Consider the following 17,560-nt stretch of genomic DNA (forward strand, 5'->3'; position numbering starts at 1 on the left):
AATGGCTTAGAAAAACAGGGCTGTCCAATGCAGAGAACCGTCCCATCAATAAACAGCATCTTTGTTCTCTTCCCTCCACTGATCATAGATATTCATGCAGGTCTTGGAAGATACATGTGAATGCCCACTTGTTAAGTACTAATAGTGAAGTATGGCTGACACTAGTGAGGGGACACTATGTGGCACTCACTGTTATGGGGACACTGTGTGGTTGGCATCACTAAGGGGGCACTGTGTGGCTAGCACTGTTATGGGGACACTGTGTGGCTGACACTCCTGAGGGGCACAGTGTAGCTGGAATGCTTGGCCACCTAATTGCCTCCTCTCTGGAGTGGTAGAGAGCCAAATGGTGAGCAGAAAACCAACATTATTTTGATAGATTCATAAATGTCTAAGATTGGAGTACTACTTCAAGTTTTATTGTGGCCCTCGAACCAGAAAAGGTTGTACACCCCTGCTATAGAGGCTTCCTTGGGTGCTGCAAAGGTCATGTTTCTCCGATTTTGTAACCTTACCCTATATGATCCGGCTAATTGCTATGATATTAGGCACTTACCTAAATGACTTTTATGCTGCTCAATCTGATAGTTAAGGGACATGATATATGTTTGTCTTAATTTTACTATTCCAAGTTTAGTTGCTTAGCCCCTTGGGTTGATTAGTTACATTGTTGCATATTCCACTACAGCTAATGATGGAACAGTCCCAATAATTCCCAAACAGCCCTGACCTGCTTATCCAAAAATGTATCTTAAGGTACCCATACATATTAGAGGAAAGCTGACCAAATGTCCTAATTTCGTCAGAACCGTCAGAATATCTAACGTGTATGGGGATGTCCCCATTCTCCCCCTGACAACATGTTGAGTTTCACTGTTCGTCTGACAGCTATTGTAAGGGTATGTGCACACACAAAACAAAAACCGTCCAAAAATACGGAGCTGTTTTCAAGGGAAAACAGCTCCTGATTTTAGACGTTTTTTATTCAAAGTCGCATTTTTCGCTGCGTTTTCAACGGCCGTTTTTGGAGCTGTTTTTGTATAGAGTCTATGAAAAACGGCTCCAAATACGTCCCAAGAAGTGACATGCACGGCCGCGCAATAAAACGGCCCGCCGGAACAGAATGCAGTTTTTCCCATTGAAATCAATGGGCAGATGTTTGGAGGCGTTCTGCTTCCGATTTTTCGGCCGTTGTTTCGAAAAACGGCCGAAAATAAGCCGTGTGAACATACCCTAAGTGTGTGGACAGCTTTAAGCCACTTTAACACAGGTGTATTTAGGTGACAATTTTCTATTAGTATTTGTAAGCCAAAACCAGAAGGGGGTTACAAAACAAATCTGCTAATTTTTCCATTATATTTTTTCTCTGTGTAGGTTCCACTCTTGGTTTTGGCTTGCAACCAAGATGCTACTTTAATATTACTGAGCTAGAACATTTTTTAAGCAGTGCAATGACCAATCTCTTGTGTTTCAATAGACACAACGATTATTACTAGTGATCCGAAAAACGGTCAAATTGTTAAAGATTATTGTTTTTTCTATGGCCAGTTAAAGGGCCCCTTTACACATGCAGATTTCCTGGCTGGTAACGTGCGCCAATCCATGATAATAGCTTGTCGATCGGCACTTGTTTGCTCCATATACTTGAAGCAATGATCACATGCTCCCATCCTGGATTCAGCAGGATAGCCAAACTGGAGGGTGACCCCCGGTAATACTGAGCTAAGTCTAAGTGACAGAAATGTCAGTAAGAGCCAGACTGGCCCACCTGAGTACTAAGGGAACCTTTCGTAGGTCCAGGCTCTGTTACAATAATGAGCCCCAATGGTCCAGCAGAAGACAACCCCATTTGGAGCTGTCTTTGGGGCCAATCACTTGCCACCATGGTCTATTTTTAAAGGCTGGATTCACGAATAACCTATTAGAGCTTATTGATATGTCCAGTTTGTGCAATAAAAATAACAGAGTTGCGATTAAAAGTAGATGTGTACATATTGTGTACAGATAGAGGGTGGGACGAAGGAACCCCAGTCCTACAGTGATGTCAATCCATTCTTTTTATGTAAAAAAAAAAAACAACTCACAGAGTCATTTAGAAACATCAGCCATAAAACCATGGCAATGGCAGGCTACAAATATGTCAGAAGTCCGATCATTGTCTCCCCCAAAAGAAGGGCATGAGGGGACAGGTGGGCTATCCTCATAGATCTGCCTATGGCCAGTTTTTTTTTACTTGAATAGATAGTTATTAATGATTATTGCTATGTGCATATTCTAAAAACAAAGGGTCCTGTTAGTGAACAAGCGCTGCAATCATCTGTGCAGCATGACACGGCAATGTATGCCCCTTTAAAGGGGTTCCCACCATTCAGCTTTATGACATACATTTAATAGGTCTTAGAATACAGATCATTGGGGGTCTGACCTCTGGGACCCTCACTGATCCTAAGAAATGTTTGTTTTAGTCCTGTCAGCTGGGGGGAAGCACACACACACAGTATTTCTCTTTAGAAATCAATAGCAGCTACAGACACAGTTGAGTAAAACACAACCTGTTCTCCCCCAGCCCCCCAAAAAGAACTTTTGGAATTGGTGGGGATCTCAGCGGTCAGATCCCCACCGATCAATGTTTTATTACCTTACCTAAAATATTTGAATGCTGAACGTATTGGAAGCAAAGTGACACATGTAACGTGATCATAGGCACAAAGCCTTGTCCACGATTACATGAAAGTTCAGATATTCCACGATTTACCTTTTTCATCGCTCAATACAGGGAAATTCTCATATGACTGACGTTATACACTACAAGTAGAGCTGGCCTTAAACTTAAAGATATGGCCAGGATCCAACAAATGATCCTCCTTTTTAGACCTCATGCACATACCCCTTGCCGACGATCGGGGCACAAACTACTGATCCTAGTGTACGTATTTGGGTCCGTGAAGCCACCGAGTTGCTTCTGCAACCGTTCCAAATGTCCATACATTATGGCTGTGTTGTTTTCAAATGTCATGCGTATTTCGCGGTCCGTATTCATAGGAAGGTCACGTAATCAGATTTCCGAGGTGTTTCCAAGCAACATATCCGTAAAAGGCGACAGCAGAGGGATGGGTTCCGTGTGCTGTCTATTATTTTTGTGAACCCATAGACTTGAATCGCACTACGCATTCGCAAAAACAGGGATCAAACATAGTTCTACAATTTGCGAAATGGAACAATGGATCAGCAAAAAGTCAGTGTGAGTCAGTGTGCTACCTGCAAAAAATGTGGATAGCACACTGAAGAAAAACACGGTCGTGATTTTGGGCCCTTATTATTTAGAAAGTTCATCAGGAAGGGACCACAAATGAAAAGATTTTTCCTACAAACCTATTGTTCGGATCGTTGGAGATATTGTTCCCGTCTATTGCACCTATACATTTTCTCAGGCGATAGTAAACTAAATGCTACTTTAATATTACTGAGCAAGAAAATTTTTTAAGCAGTGCAATGACCAATCTCTTGTGTTTCAATAGACACAACGATTATTACTAGTGATCCGAAAAACGGTCAAATTGTTAAAGATTATTGTTTTTTCTATGGCCAGTTAAAGGGCCCTTTTACACATGCAGATTTCCTGGCTGGTAACGTGCGCCAATCCATGATAATAGCTTGTCGATCGGCACTCGTTTGCTCCATATACTTGAAGCAATGATCACATGCTCCCATCCTGGATTCAGCAGAACAACCCCGGATTCTGGGCATTGCTGACGTTCTGGCCGGAGATTACGCTCCTAGAGGGAGCCCCTGATGTCACTGTCCATAAATGGACAGTGACGACAGGGGCTTCTCCAGGAACGGAATCCCCGTTGCCGACGCTCTGACCAGGGATTCTGCTCCTAGAGGAACCCCTGACGTCACTGTCCATATATGGATAGTGATGTCAGGGACTCCCTCCAGGAGTGGAATCCCCGGCCAGAGCGTTTCCGGTGGTAGGGGGTGGCACACTACATGGGCACTGTGGCACTACATGGGCACTATCTACATGGGACACTGTGGCCCAATCTACATGGGCACTGTATGGGGCCAGCTAAGGCGGCATTATACTTTTAGAGGGCAGTATGGGGAATTCTACTGCATGGGGCCAGCTAAGGAGGCATTATATTGTATGGTGGCAGCTAAGGAAACATACGGTGTGGTGGCAGCTAGGGGAGCATTATACTGTATGGGGCAGCTATAGGGGCATTATACTGTATGGGGCAACTATAGGGGCATTATTGGGCAGCTATGGGGAATTATACTTCATGGGGGCAGCTATGGGGCATTATACTGTATGGGGGCAGCTATGGGGACATTATACTGTATGGGGCAGCTATGGGGACATCTGTGTGGGCATTATTCTGTATGGGGGCAGCTATGGGGCATTATACTGTGTGGGGGGGTTCTACGGGGGTATTTTTCACGTCCAAACAGTTTGCATCTTGGTGGCAGCAGATGTGCTGCCGAGAAACGGTGAATTTTTAGACTGCATCAAAGATACAATCAGCCGATGAACGAGCGTTTGCTCGCTCGTCATCTGATCGCTGCCAAGTTTGCATGGGCCAATAACTGGAAACAAACATTTGAAAGTTCGCTCATTCGCCCGAATATTGGCTCGTGTACAAGGAGTAACCAAGAAAACAATGTCGCTAGTCTAATACGTTTTCTGAGTTATAAAACAGATCTCAGGAGACATTTGTCACCATAGATATATGCTTGTCTCTCCGGTCGGATTAACTACGATTGCATAGTCCACCATTTTTATGTAGATTAAAAGACAAGAAATAAAGATGCAATATAAAAATAATAATAGGTAAGAAATAGAAGAGACGTCAATGAACTTTCTGTCAGCTGTTTCTTGAGCATTGAGAGATCCTTCAGCACATTCCCTTCTGGGAGCGCGGCATGTCTGTGACTGGAATGACTGTGTGATCCAGGCCAGGTTTTCTCTAGAGCCTCGGCAGGGATTAGTGTAGTGAGTACTGGAAGTCCAGGCCGCGGTTTGTCTGTCTCTGGAGAACAGGACTGGTATCCCGGGTTTCACTGGCATCTTTCTGAGCTGGGAGAGAGGAGTGTTCAAACCTGAGAGAGGGAAGTGTGCGAGTCAGTGCGACACCGCAGCAGCCGGAGCCGCGTCTTCCCGGGACGGTGCTGACGACTGGAATATGGTAAATGCGATGGGATTATGATGTGCGCGGATTATATAATCCGTGTTCATTCCTTTATTACAAAGCAGGTGGAGATTGATCGCATCCCATCGCGGGGGATTGTAGTAGGATCGATTTGCATTGAAAGTTCCACATCTGAGGAAAAGCTCCACTTTATGGGGTCTGAGTTATAATGTTCTCTATGTGGAGTTGGACCTGTATGCGCTGGATTTATGTGGGGTCTCTCCGGTTATTGGGAATTCTGCAGAACAGGGGAGGGGTTGGGGCGCACTGATGATAACTCTGTTCTGGCAATGCACTGGTCACATTTCTGGGTGGAATATGAAGGATTGCGATGGAATCTTCATGTAGGATCTGGGGTTTGGGCATCTGTGATTTATTTTTCTTCAGGACTACTCTTTCTATACAGAAGAATGGGGTCACCAGGGTCTTTTCTGATCGGACATGATCACCACTAATTTATAAAGTTTTTTTTTTTTTTTTTTCAAGTTCATCTGACCCATACTGGGCATTCTGATGATCATTGTTGCATCGAAACTGGTCGGGTGGGATCACGTGTTTCTTAAGGAAAATTGAATGGACATTTTTTCAATTTATTTTTATTGATTGTGGTTTATTATCGATTTATTGATGGCTGATCAATATGGTTTATGTGGTAATGTGGCGTCTTGACTGGTATTTCACTGTGCGAAGTTAAACTTGCTGGTTGTGAATCTTTATCAGGCGTCCGCAGGTTTACATGACTACAATTCATTATTTCATCCTCCGGTAATTTGAATTCATCATACGTGGCTCCTAACTCCTCGTAAACTTTAGTTATGGGACTGCTTCTAACCAGGGGTGTAGCTATAGGTGCAGAGGTAGCGTGCCTGAGGGGGGCAAAGGCCACTCCGCAACATGAGAAGGCACCAGTATATTAAATGGCTTATGGAAGGAGAGGGGCCCAGTTACAGATTTTGCATTGGGGCCAGGAGCTTTGTTACGTCTCCTCTCATAACTCCCAGTCATTTAGTAGAAGGTAATTGGGTTTTTCTGTTTTTATGCACCTTCCTCAACAGTGCCGTGGTATTTCAGGGATTAATGTGAGGAGGATCTATGGGTTCGGGACTCCCGTTCGTACGATTGGTGGGACCCCCAGTGATCATAACATAATCGCCTATCCTGTAGATAGATGATGATTTATGATTTTTTGGAATAGCCCTTTAAATGTTCTGTTTTCATATTTTTATTTTTTGCGCACGCAAATCCGACACGCTCGTGTGAATGAGGCCTAAGGGTTTGATACTAATGCATTGACAGTCCTTTTTAAAATGTCACTATTATGCAATTTTGGCCATCCTTTCTAATGTTCTCTGCTTTGTAACTAAATGCCATTCTGCATACATTAAAATGTACCTACTGTGCCATGTCCCATGCGGTTTTGCTATCTAGCGTGGTGAAGATGGCCGGTTGTGCAGTTCTGGCATTGAGGACCCATAGAAGTGTAATTGGAAGTCCTCTCTCTTAGACCATAATGGGCTATGTACATTAGTATAGTGCATATGAGCGTAGTGTGAACAAGGTGTAATTCCAGCTGGTGCGGTAAACTGGGATGAGCTGCAATCCACAACAGGCACACCTATGCAATGTGACAGGAGTATCACAAATTGACGTTTGTCACAGGAATCCCTTTTAACCCGTTCACTGCCATAGACCGCAAACACTTCAAACCGATCGTAATATGAAATGTCGTTTTGTATAAAGAACGGTCTTTTTATTATATAAATGTACTGTTTCTTATTAAATAATATTAAAGGAGTTTTCCAGCCCCTAAAAGTTGATGGCCTATCCTCCGGATAGGTCATCAATAGCTGATGGGTCAGGGTCCGACTGTCGGGACCTCCGCTGATCAGCTGTTTTGAAGGGGCCGCAGCTCTTCTACGAGCGCTGCTTCCCCTTCATTTCTAGTTGCTCACTTTGAATTGTCAACATGGAAGTAGAGCCGATTCACGGGTATTGCGGCCTGTTCTTCCATTGACTTCAATACTGTGAACCGCCGCTGCTGCTGTGTTGGCGATTCAAAGTGTGAGCGAGTAAGGGAAATGAAGGGGAAGCCACGCTCATACCATAAACTATATAGCTACTATTATAGTCTGGGAAAGCGTGGGGACAACCCATGTGAAAGCTGTAATGGTGGACATATTGATTGTCACCCAGTTTTCCTTGATGATAGAAATTATATTTGGCCATTCCCTAGTGGTTATATCTGTGGCTGAGTAATGTTGGGTGACAATTGATCCGGAAGCCATAACCACTTTCACAGGGGTTCCCAGCCAACTTTCCCAGGCCCATGAGTGGTAAATCTGCCCAGCATTGCATAATCTGGATGATTTGCCATTCAGGGGTATGAGAAAGCTAGTTGATGTGTTAGAACTGTATTGGTGGCCTTTAGTTGTGGAGAACACACACATGGCAGCATAGAAATAATAAAGCAAACCTGTCACATTGAAAATGCAGTCCAATCTGCGGGCAGCATGTTATAGATCAGAAGAAGACGAGCAGTTTGATATATAGTTTTGTGGGAAAAGATTCTCTGTATCCACTCTTATACAGGGAAGGCTGTCAATCACTAAGTAGGACCGCCCACTAGACTCCTAAGCCCAGAATGAGCAAAGCTTTAAGACTGTAATTGTTGCTTGTACAATTTTCACCTACAACCCATTCATTATTGTTTAGCAGCAGCCAATGGGTGCATTCCGATTGTGCTCTGAATATACGCCAGTAATTTCCGCCTACCTACATGTGAGAAGTTCACTACACCCTATAGGCATGTCTGAACTACCAGCGTGCATGCAGATTTTCTGATGTTCCCTGCCATGTTTTCATTGTAAGGTTATGACTTTAGCAGGTCAGAAATTCCTATAGTCTTTTATACAATGCTACAAATAAGCACAAGACCAATGTCGCCAATTGTACTTCAGTAGTCTGCATATCTAAATAGTTAATATGGGCAACAAAAAACATTGCCAGTTGTTACTTCTCCCCTTCTGATGCATCTTTTTTTTTTTTTAAATCTGTCATACACGTTGCCAACTTCATCGCAGGATTTAAACTGGCGCAAGTCTTTCATGTGACTTCTGTCTGATGACTGGGAAGTGGAAAGAATATAACTGGAATGCACCTGCTCATAAAGAATGTGATTATGATGTCATCTATTCAGGAAGTGCCATATATGCAGTACTTAAACCAAAATGAAACCTTCAATTGTATATTAAGTGTCGAAAAAATATGATAAAACAAAAATATTATAACCAATTGGAGTTTAGCTTTAATTTTTTTCAATTCAGTCGGTAAAATGAATTGTAATAAACTTTGCGTTTTTTTTTAATTTTGACATCATAGACAGATGCCCTCTGTAAATTGGAAGCAGCAACCTGTTTTGGTTAATATGAGCAACTGCACCGCTTTTCCTTTTGCACCCATAGTCCTGTGGCTCATTCCTCAAAGGCTTCCGTACCGACGAGCTATGTTGTTAGGCTCTCATACGCTCACTCCAGTGAAGAGCCCAACAAGTCACTGTACAGTTCTGTAGCTTTATTACCAGTATATAGCCCCTTAGATCATTGATCTGTGCCTTTCAAGCCAATTTAGTAGATGCCATTGCAGTTATTAGTTCTGCATTATTCATAGGCATTAAATATGTGGCCACACTGTGTGGTCCATTGGAAAATGTAGAAAAAGTACTATACCAAGATCCAAAGGATGTATATGTCAACATTCTAGTAAAACTTCTAGCTCCCAATTCATGTCAGATTTAAGCTCTATATGCCGGGAAACGCTACCGGCGAACAAGCCAAAAGTATCCATTGAGCTCCATTCACCCGGTGGAGGCCCAAAAAGTCTCCTTTAAGGCACTGATTACATCAAGTCTAAACCTTGCGTCAGACGTAGACTTAGGGAGTATTGTTCAACGAATACTTCTGACAGAAGGCTCTCGCGTATGCAACTGTATAGGGATACAGAAGCATACGTTGCCCATAGACTCCCATGTTAATGTAGTATACTGCAAAATGCACTTTTAAAAAAAAAAAAAAAAAAAAAAAACGATGCCTCTGCGTAGAAAAAGCAGACTACGCTTTTCTATACAGTAAAAAAAAATTCAAATTAAGTATTCTGACGTATGCAAGCCCGACGAAGGCCTTAAGTGTAGAGCAGCTATCAGATGATATTGGGCTCAGGAGCCTGCAATGAGACTAGTTCACTTTCCCATCGTTTTCAGTCCTAGTAAGGGTGTCACCCTTAGGTGTAGCTCATTACTAGTCCAGCCTGACTTGTCTGGAAATGTAGTAATCCTTGTTCCTTCTGCTTGGTTATTTATAGAGCCGGCTGGATTACTGAAGCCCCAGCCCTATGATTCCACTCCGCACAGCTGCTCATGTCCAGGTCACCGCATGAATGGTTTCTGTTGGAGATCAACCAGCTTTGCCTGCAGGTGGATTTGTCTTCTACGTTTCTGGGTTTTCCTTGTTTATATTGCTCCAGGAACACATTGCTGCATTGTTGTTTAGCTTTTGTCCGCAGCGACTAATTCCGAGAAGTCATAGACTGCGCCATATTATTATCTTGGATAATGAAATCAATCGCCAGGGTTTTCTCTTTGAGATGAAAGCATCTCTCTGATATAACCTACCGGGGAATTTAGTCAATTCTAATTTGTTTACTCTACCTTTCTGGCCATATTTGAGGCCTGCAGTCGGATACACAGATTACGGATTCCTTTGACCAGTGATAGTCCACGTGTGGGGGCAGCCGAGGTCACCTGACTTATCGTTTACATGTAATCCTTTCTACTGGAAAGTTTTACTAGTTATATACTTCCTTTATTTTCTCATACCACGTTTTGTATGAAGATTACATTTGGAACAGAATATGTTCTGAGTCGTACCTGTCCTTCTGATGTGCTTATACACTGTGGTCTATAATTTAGTGTCCATTTCTTTATAATCCCCCATAAATGCGGCTGCATAAACAATCATGTAGTGGCAGATCGGATGCCGGACTGTCAGCTGTCCCGGAGCACTGATCTCAGGGACCACATCTGATTAGGGGGATTGTGGCTAATCACATTCTAAAAGCTGGGTTCACACTGAGTTTTTTGCAGGCGGAAAATCTGCCTCAAAATTCAGTTTGGAAGTTTGAGGCAGATTTTCCTCTGCCTGCATGCCGGTTTTCACTGCGTTTTTCGCCCGCGGCCATTGAGCGCTGCGGGCAAAAAACAGCAAAATACGCTTTCTCTGCCTCCCATTGATGTCAATGGGAGGTCAGAGACGTAAACGCACAAAGATAGGGCATGGCCCTTCTTTCTCCCGCGAGGTGGTTTTAACGCTCTCGGGAGAAAACCGCCCTAATCTCCCATTGAAATCAATGGGAGGCATTTTCGGCCGTTTTTTGGCGAGTTTTGCGGGGTGGTTTCAGCGCCAAGAAACTCGTAAAAAAACTCAGTGTGAACCCAGCCTTAGGGTAAGGCCACACGGTGCAGTCACAGTGCGTTGATATTGCGTTTTTAAACTGCAGCAAGTAATTTTTCAATAGAAGTCAATGGTGAAATGTTTGTAATAGAATAGCAGCAGTCTGTCCATAACAATGTGTTTTTTGTGCAGTTAACTGCTTCTTCGTAATGTCCGACCGCATGCGGTTAATGACCGCGCTGCCAAAGTTGTTGCTGAACTTCTTGTGTTTTTGCTAACCGTTCTGCAATGCAGAGCCAAAAAACGCATGCAGTTGACCGCATGCGGTTTTCAAACGCAACAAAACCGCGTCAACGACGCACCTTGTTGGCTTACCCTTATACATTGTTGGGCCTTATTCACACGAACGTGTCCGTTTTGCGCTCGCAAAAGGTCCATGGGGCATCTGTATATGGTGCGTGGCTGCGTGTTTTTCGCGCAGCCGGCATCATTATGACACTCCCTTTTTATGTGAGAACACAGTAAAGAAGGAGGGGATTTTATGTTTCCCTTCTCCTTTACCAGATGTAGCGCGAATCACGCGCATCACCCTGAAGTGCTTCCGTGTGCCGTGCGCGATTTGCACGCACCCATTGACTTCAGTGGGTGCGTGCTGTGCGAAACACGGGCAAGTATAGGACATGTCGTGAGTTTTACGCAGCGCATGTACGCTGAGTGAAAATCACTGACAGTCTGAACGGCCCCATTCACTAACACGTTTGTGTGAATAAGGCCTTAGGGTAAGTCCATAGTTGGACTGCATGCAGTTGGACATTATGAAGATGCAGTTAACCACACAAAAAACACATTGTAATATAATAGCAGCAGTCCATCCATAAAACTCACTGTCCTATTCTTGTGCGTTTTTTTTTTAATGCATCACGCACCCATTTAAGTCAATGGGTGCGTGAAAATCACGCACCGCACATAGTCACAAATCCGTGTGCTGTCCGTGATTCACGCACAAGTTCATAAGAAATGAAGAGAAAAAAAAATAAAGAAATGTGTACATAAACAGACAACAACTGATGCCACACGGAACTGCTACGCATGCCAAACCTGTCCGTTTTTGTGGACTCAAAACTGACACGTTCGTCTGAATAAGGCCTTATATGCACTGATCTCGAGGACTACTGCTATATGGGTGGATATGGTTCGTTATATATGTATGATGTCCTGATTTTAGATGAATGCAAAGTAAAGAGTTGTTCCAACTACATTAATAGAAACAATGGCATATACAAGAATGGTGCTGACTTTGACTTATTTACTTATGCAGGAGTATTTGGTATCTGTGTCATACAGATCCCAAACACGGCGCCCCATAGACATCTATGGGCCCATACTGGACTTCCATATGCCACCGATTTTATACACCTCAGAAAGTTGTTGAAAATGGTTGGGTTCAGCATTGCATGCCATATTACAGAGGTATTTTCTCCTCTTCCTCTCATCATACAGACCCCCTGGAACTCTGTGTGCTGCCATACAGATATTGCTGTGTGCATGAGGTTGTCCATTTAAAAGAAATTGATGGCCTATCCTCCGTATGATCACCGCCACCCCTTAAAAACATCTGATTGGCGGGGGTGCCAGGACTCTGACTCCCACCAATCAGATATTGAAGGCCTATCCTGAGGATAGACTATGAATTTCTTAAGACTGGACAACCCCTTTAATGTTGAAGGCATGACAGGAAATTAATGAGTGGTCTCTATTTATATGGGCACCTGTGGTTTCGCACTGCCAAGTGCCACCACTTTTAGCCAAACATGTGCTAGATATATGTATGGCAAGGGGTTGGCAACATATTGCTGCGCAGTTCCTGCACATAATGCAGAAAGCTCTTGTTTGTACGGATGCTACGTAACACTTAGGTTATGTTTACACGGCCGTTTTTCTGGCCGCAAACGGCCAAAAAATCGTGAGAACGACCCCTCCACAATGCCCGGAATAAGAAGTGCATGTCACTTCTTGAGCCGTTTTTCATTGACTATAGAAAAACCGCTCCAAAAAACGGGCGTAAAAAGACGTTGTGAAAAACGCGAGTTGCAAAAAAAAAAAAGTCTGAAAATCGGGAGCTGTTTCCCCTTGAAAACGGCTCCGTGTCCTCAGACTTTTTTAGTAAGCGTGTGAACATACCCTTTTGGTGTACTCAGACGTTGCGTTCTGGTTAAAACCGCGTCCAAAAAACGCATGTGTTTTTACTGCAATTAATATATTTTTTTTTTAAGGCATGTTTTACTGCAACGAATACGCATCTGAATAGATTCTATAAAATGCTTAGTAGCAAATCATCAGTGTGGAGCCACGAAAAAATGATACCTTTATTTTACACATGATTTATTACCAGCTATGTCTGCGTTCCTTTCTATAATAACATGTTACTATAAACACAAAAGCTACCTGATGCTGCCATATTTTGGGGCAGTTCCTTTTGTTTGACCTGAACCAACTTCTGCCACTCCTATTTAGAAAAATATTGCAAAGGACATAAGTGGAACTTCCTGCATGTGGGACAGCTGGCAACGTTCAGATGCCAATGCCTGAAAACAAATGTGTGATGATAAAAACCCCGTCACAGCTGAACAGACACACCGCAAATATATTTTCATTCATTTCAAGAGAAAAATACCGTTTAATAATTGGGTTCCAACTAATGGATATCTAATTTCTGCACAATTCAGGGAACGTTTAGATGTGACACTGGACAGTCTGGATTATGTGAATGGACCACTCCCAGACTGTATTGCGTAAAGCTTAATCATTATGTATTATGAATCCTTAATGAAAAGTTATGCAACATTTGTGTATCACAGAAATGTTCTTGTTTACATTGATGGGATAAAACTTCCTGGCATAGTCCTGCTCAAAATTTGTTCAATTGTATTGGTGTACATAATGACTTTTAGACCATGTTCAAACGGCAGTTTTTTTCCTCAGAAAAATCCAACATGGATTTGCAAGCGAATCCGCTGCAGAAATCTGAGGCTGCCCCTCGGATTTCCAGTTTGTTCTGGCGCGGATGCTCACGCCGGTTAGTCCCATTCAATAAGGCTAATGTGCCTGTAGCTACCCACCGCGGGTTTCCCTGTGAAGAAGCTACATTCTTTTTTTTTTTTTTCGCAACGTGGATACCACATTCATGAAAATCCGCACCAAAATCCGTGTGAAAAACTCATGCGTGTGAATGTGGCCTAAGGCTGAGGTTTAGTTCCGGAGAGAGGTTTGCGCTGCTACTGTGTTGATTTCATTGATTGCCTACAATGATGAGTTGTAACAAACTCCAAAAAGAACTGTCAGAAGGGGTTTTCAGCCTCTGAATGGAAACAAGTACCTTTCCATTCACTGACAGCAAGAAGAATTTTTGGTCAGGGATTGAAAAACAAAGTATATTAGAAAAAGTATAACTTTTCATAGTACAAACTTTTTCATTAGACTAGACAAGCACTTGTGACACCTGTGTGTTTTCTCTCTCGTTGGAATAAGGTTCTGTACACATCTGCGTTTGTCAATTCCGTTGTCCTGCTTCATCATAGGAGCAGAACAACAAAATTGACGGAGTGACAGATCCGTCGCACGACAGACCTCATTCACTTTTGTTACGTAGTTAGTACGGTTGAAATAAGACACACATCCATCAAGTTCAACCAAGGGATGAGATGTTTTATAATGAGGTCCATTGGGTACGGTCGTTGTGTTCATCATTTTCCGGGAAAAATAGCGATGCATGCTGTACAATTTGTGGCAAAATGTGGCGGAATCTGCAACAGAGGCTTCCAGCACAGATATGAACTAAGCCTAAGCCTCTGATCACACTTTTCCATCCGGTTCCATTCTTCTTCAGAACCTGATTGCATAATCCAATGAGAAGGAAAAGATCATAAAGGATCCATCATATCTGTTATGGATACTGTAAAAGGGAGCCATAACACCAGTATGAAAAGGTTAAAAAACAAATGTTTACTGTACTCTGCTGACAGTGTTGGAGTGCAGGGCCAGGTAATTCAATTAAACATTTTTAATTATGCAAATTAATGATAAAGTAATACCCTAACATACACTGGGGGGAATTGATCAACTGTTCTCGTGTAGAAAAGTTGCACTACGGCACGGCCAGCCACGGACAGCCATCCGCATTTCCGGGCTGAACTCCCATATAAATTATTAGAGCACGGTCTGTAAAAAGCAAAAAATAGGACATGTCCTGTGTTTTGCGGAGCCTTTCTACGGCACGGAAACCTTCCGGTAAACATACAGGAAGGTGTCCGTCGGCCATAGAAATGAATAGATCTGTAATTACGGACTAAATCTATGGTCGTGTTCATGGGGCCTTAGTCAAAGGGGACGTGGGCGTTTGCAGTCCATCAAATTTATTATAATTTACACTAGAAACTGGTGAAAATTGACTCCAGCTCCTGACGTAGATTCACTCTGTGGCCAGGGGCGTAGCATTAAACCGGCTGGCCGCGTACCACCCCTCCCCTTAATGATTGAATATTAAAATAAAAAAATGTACACACCGCTCTGCTTCTACCCCTCCAAACTGGATTTTCTCAAGGTCCTTGAGGCCTTATACGCAGCACTCAACATATTGACGCTAAACATTTTGTGCTGCTTGCCTGCGCTGCATATAACGTCCTGATGCTGCTCTGCATCAGAACCTTGTATGCACTGCAGCCTGATGAGATTTGGGGGGGGGGGGGAGCGGTGTGGTGAGTAAATATTTTGTCTGATAAGGGGGGGGGGGTTAAACGGATGGGGCCTCAATTGTGGTGCATGGCCAATGGAAAGATGCAACAGATTTAATAAAAGGCGTGCACATCTTAAAGCCCTGTGGCATCTTACTCCAGCGGAGCGGAAAGCTAACACTGGCATATGAAACGTCAGTCTTAGGGCCTATTCAGACGAACGTGATATACGTCCGTGCAACGCGTGTGACTTTCTCGCGCCTCACACGGACCTATGTTAGTCTATGGGCCCGTGCAGACAGTTAGTGATTTTTACGCAGCGTGCGTTCGCTGCGTAAAACTCACGACATGTCCGTTATGTGTGCGTTATTCGTGCGTCACGCACCCATTGAAGTCAATGGGTGCGTGAAAATCACGCGCAGCACACGGAAGCACTTCCGTGTGACGCGCGTGATGCGCGCAACAGCAGTAAAAAGTATGAATGAAAACAGAAAAGCACCACGTGCTTTTCTGTTTACAAACATACAAACAGAGTCATAATGATGGCGGCTGCGCGAAAATCATGCAGCCACGCATCATACGATGGTGACACACGGAGCTGTTAAGTACCTTTTGCGCGCGCAAAACGCACACGCTCGTGTAAATCCGGACTTAGTAAATGTGACCCAATGAATTTAAAACCAGGTTCCCATGGGACGAAAACGCTGAGTAAAACTATGACGCGTATCCAACCAAGAACCTGCAGGGAATTCCATCTGAAAAACCGCGCCAAATTGTAGAATCTCTGCTGCGTAAAGCACACTTCGCTATTTGTGTTGGGTTTTACATCACCGTTGAATTCAATAAGGAAAACCCACAACAGAAAAGTAACAAATATGCTGCATAAATTGCCGTGCTGCGGATTTAAATTCTGCACCGCAAGTCAATTAATAAATGTTTTCGTTCAGATCTTTTTCTGTAGCGTGGGCAGGAGATTTTATAAATCTCATTCACTTGGCTGCTAATGTAAATGCTGCGGAATTGCCACAAAAACCCACGCCTCTAATCCCACCCATACACACCCGGTTCAGCCCACACCGTATCATGCTCCCATAGTGCCCCCCACACAGTATAATGCCCCCATAGCTGCCCCCATACAGTATAATGCCCCCATGCAGTATAATGCCCACACAGATGCCCCATGCAGTATAATGCCCCATGCAACATAATGCCCCATAGCTGCCCCATGCAACATAATGCTCCCCATAGCTGCCCCACACTGTATAATGCCCCAGATAGCAGCACCACAATATGCCATCCATAGCTGCCCATACAGTATAATGCCCCTATACAGTATAATGCCCCCCATAGCTATCCCCACAGTATAATGCTGCCCATACGGTATAATGCCCCTCCTATAGTAAAATGCTCCTATAGCTGCCACCGTATCGGTCCCCCTTCCCTACACCGTATAATGCCCCATAGTGCCTAATAAAAAAATAACATAATTACTTACCTATCCCTGTTCCCACGATGGGTGGAGGATCCTTCTCCTCCGGTCTGTGCTGTGAGTGACTCGGCACAGACAGGCGCGATGACGTCACTACATCGCGCCTGCCTGCGCCGAGCTGCTCACAGCAGAGCCCGCTCCTTGCTCCAGCATTCAGGAAGCGGGACCAGTGTGGTCAGCGCTGTGTGGCTATATGGGCCCTGTGGGCCCCCCGAGTTTAGGGACCCGGTTGCAATTGCGACCCCCTTACCACTGATAAGACTTTAAAAAGTTCAACTTGCTGGATAAACTATGATTATCTATTGAAGTGCTTAAACACTTATGCACGTGACTGTATTACGCCTGAGTTTTGTACTGCCCTGTAATATGGGTACCTTTAAAGGGGCATGAGTACTGTACTCTGTATGCCTCTGATTTTATGCAGAGTTCTATGAATGGTTTTTCTGTTGAATTATTATGTACAAATCTGACAAAAAAAAATGTCATTCTCCATCAGATTCCATATGTACAGAGGGTTCCCCCTCATTACACACAATCCCCCTGTATACCAGTACATGGAAGTCCTGCATATCCGTTCCTTACTAGGCTGCCATAAGGCTCTGGGCTCTGCAGGAACCATAACTCTTAAGAGTATACCTGAGGTATCAAATGGAATTCTGCGGGAAACTATGAACCCTGCGCCGTGTTGGAAGACTGCTCTGAAGG

The 17,560-nt window shown here is 43.7% G+C and overlaps 1 protein-coding gene across 3 annotated transcripts in view; it reads left to right on the top strand.

Annotated features, from left to right (window-relative positions):
* N4BP3 (NEDD4 binding protein 3) overlaps positions 1–17,560 on the top strand; it is a 78,343-nt gene that overhangs the window by 21,452 nt on the left and 39,331 nt on the right. The window contains exons 1-2 of one of the 3 annotated variants that reach the window (XM_075860062.1): positions 5,028–5,189; positions 9,549–9,660. The exons of 1 other annotated variant lie outside the window; for it this stretch is intronic. The gene's annotated coding sequence lies outside the window, so the exon portion shown is untranslated. Of the gene's footprint in view, positions 1–5,027; positions 5,190–9,548; positions 9,661–17,560 lie in introns of those variants that run through there. One more of the 3 variants, XM_075860063.1, reaches the window with a different exon arrangement.

This window comes from Rhinoderma darwinii, chromosome 3, assembly GCF_050947455.1.
Source record: "Rhinoderma darwinii isolate aRhiDar2 chromosome 3, aRhiDar2.hap1, whole genome shotgun sequence".
NCBI lineage: Eukaryota > Metazoa > Chordata > Amphibia > Anura > Rhinodermatidae > Rhinoderma > Rhinoderma darwinii.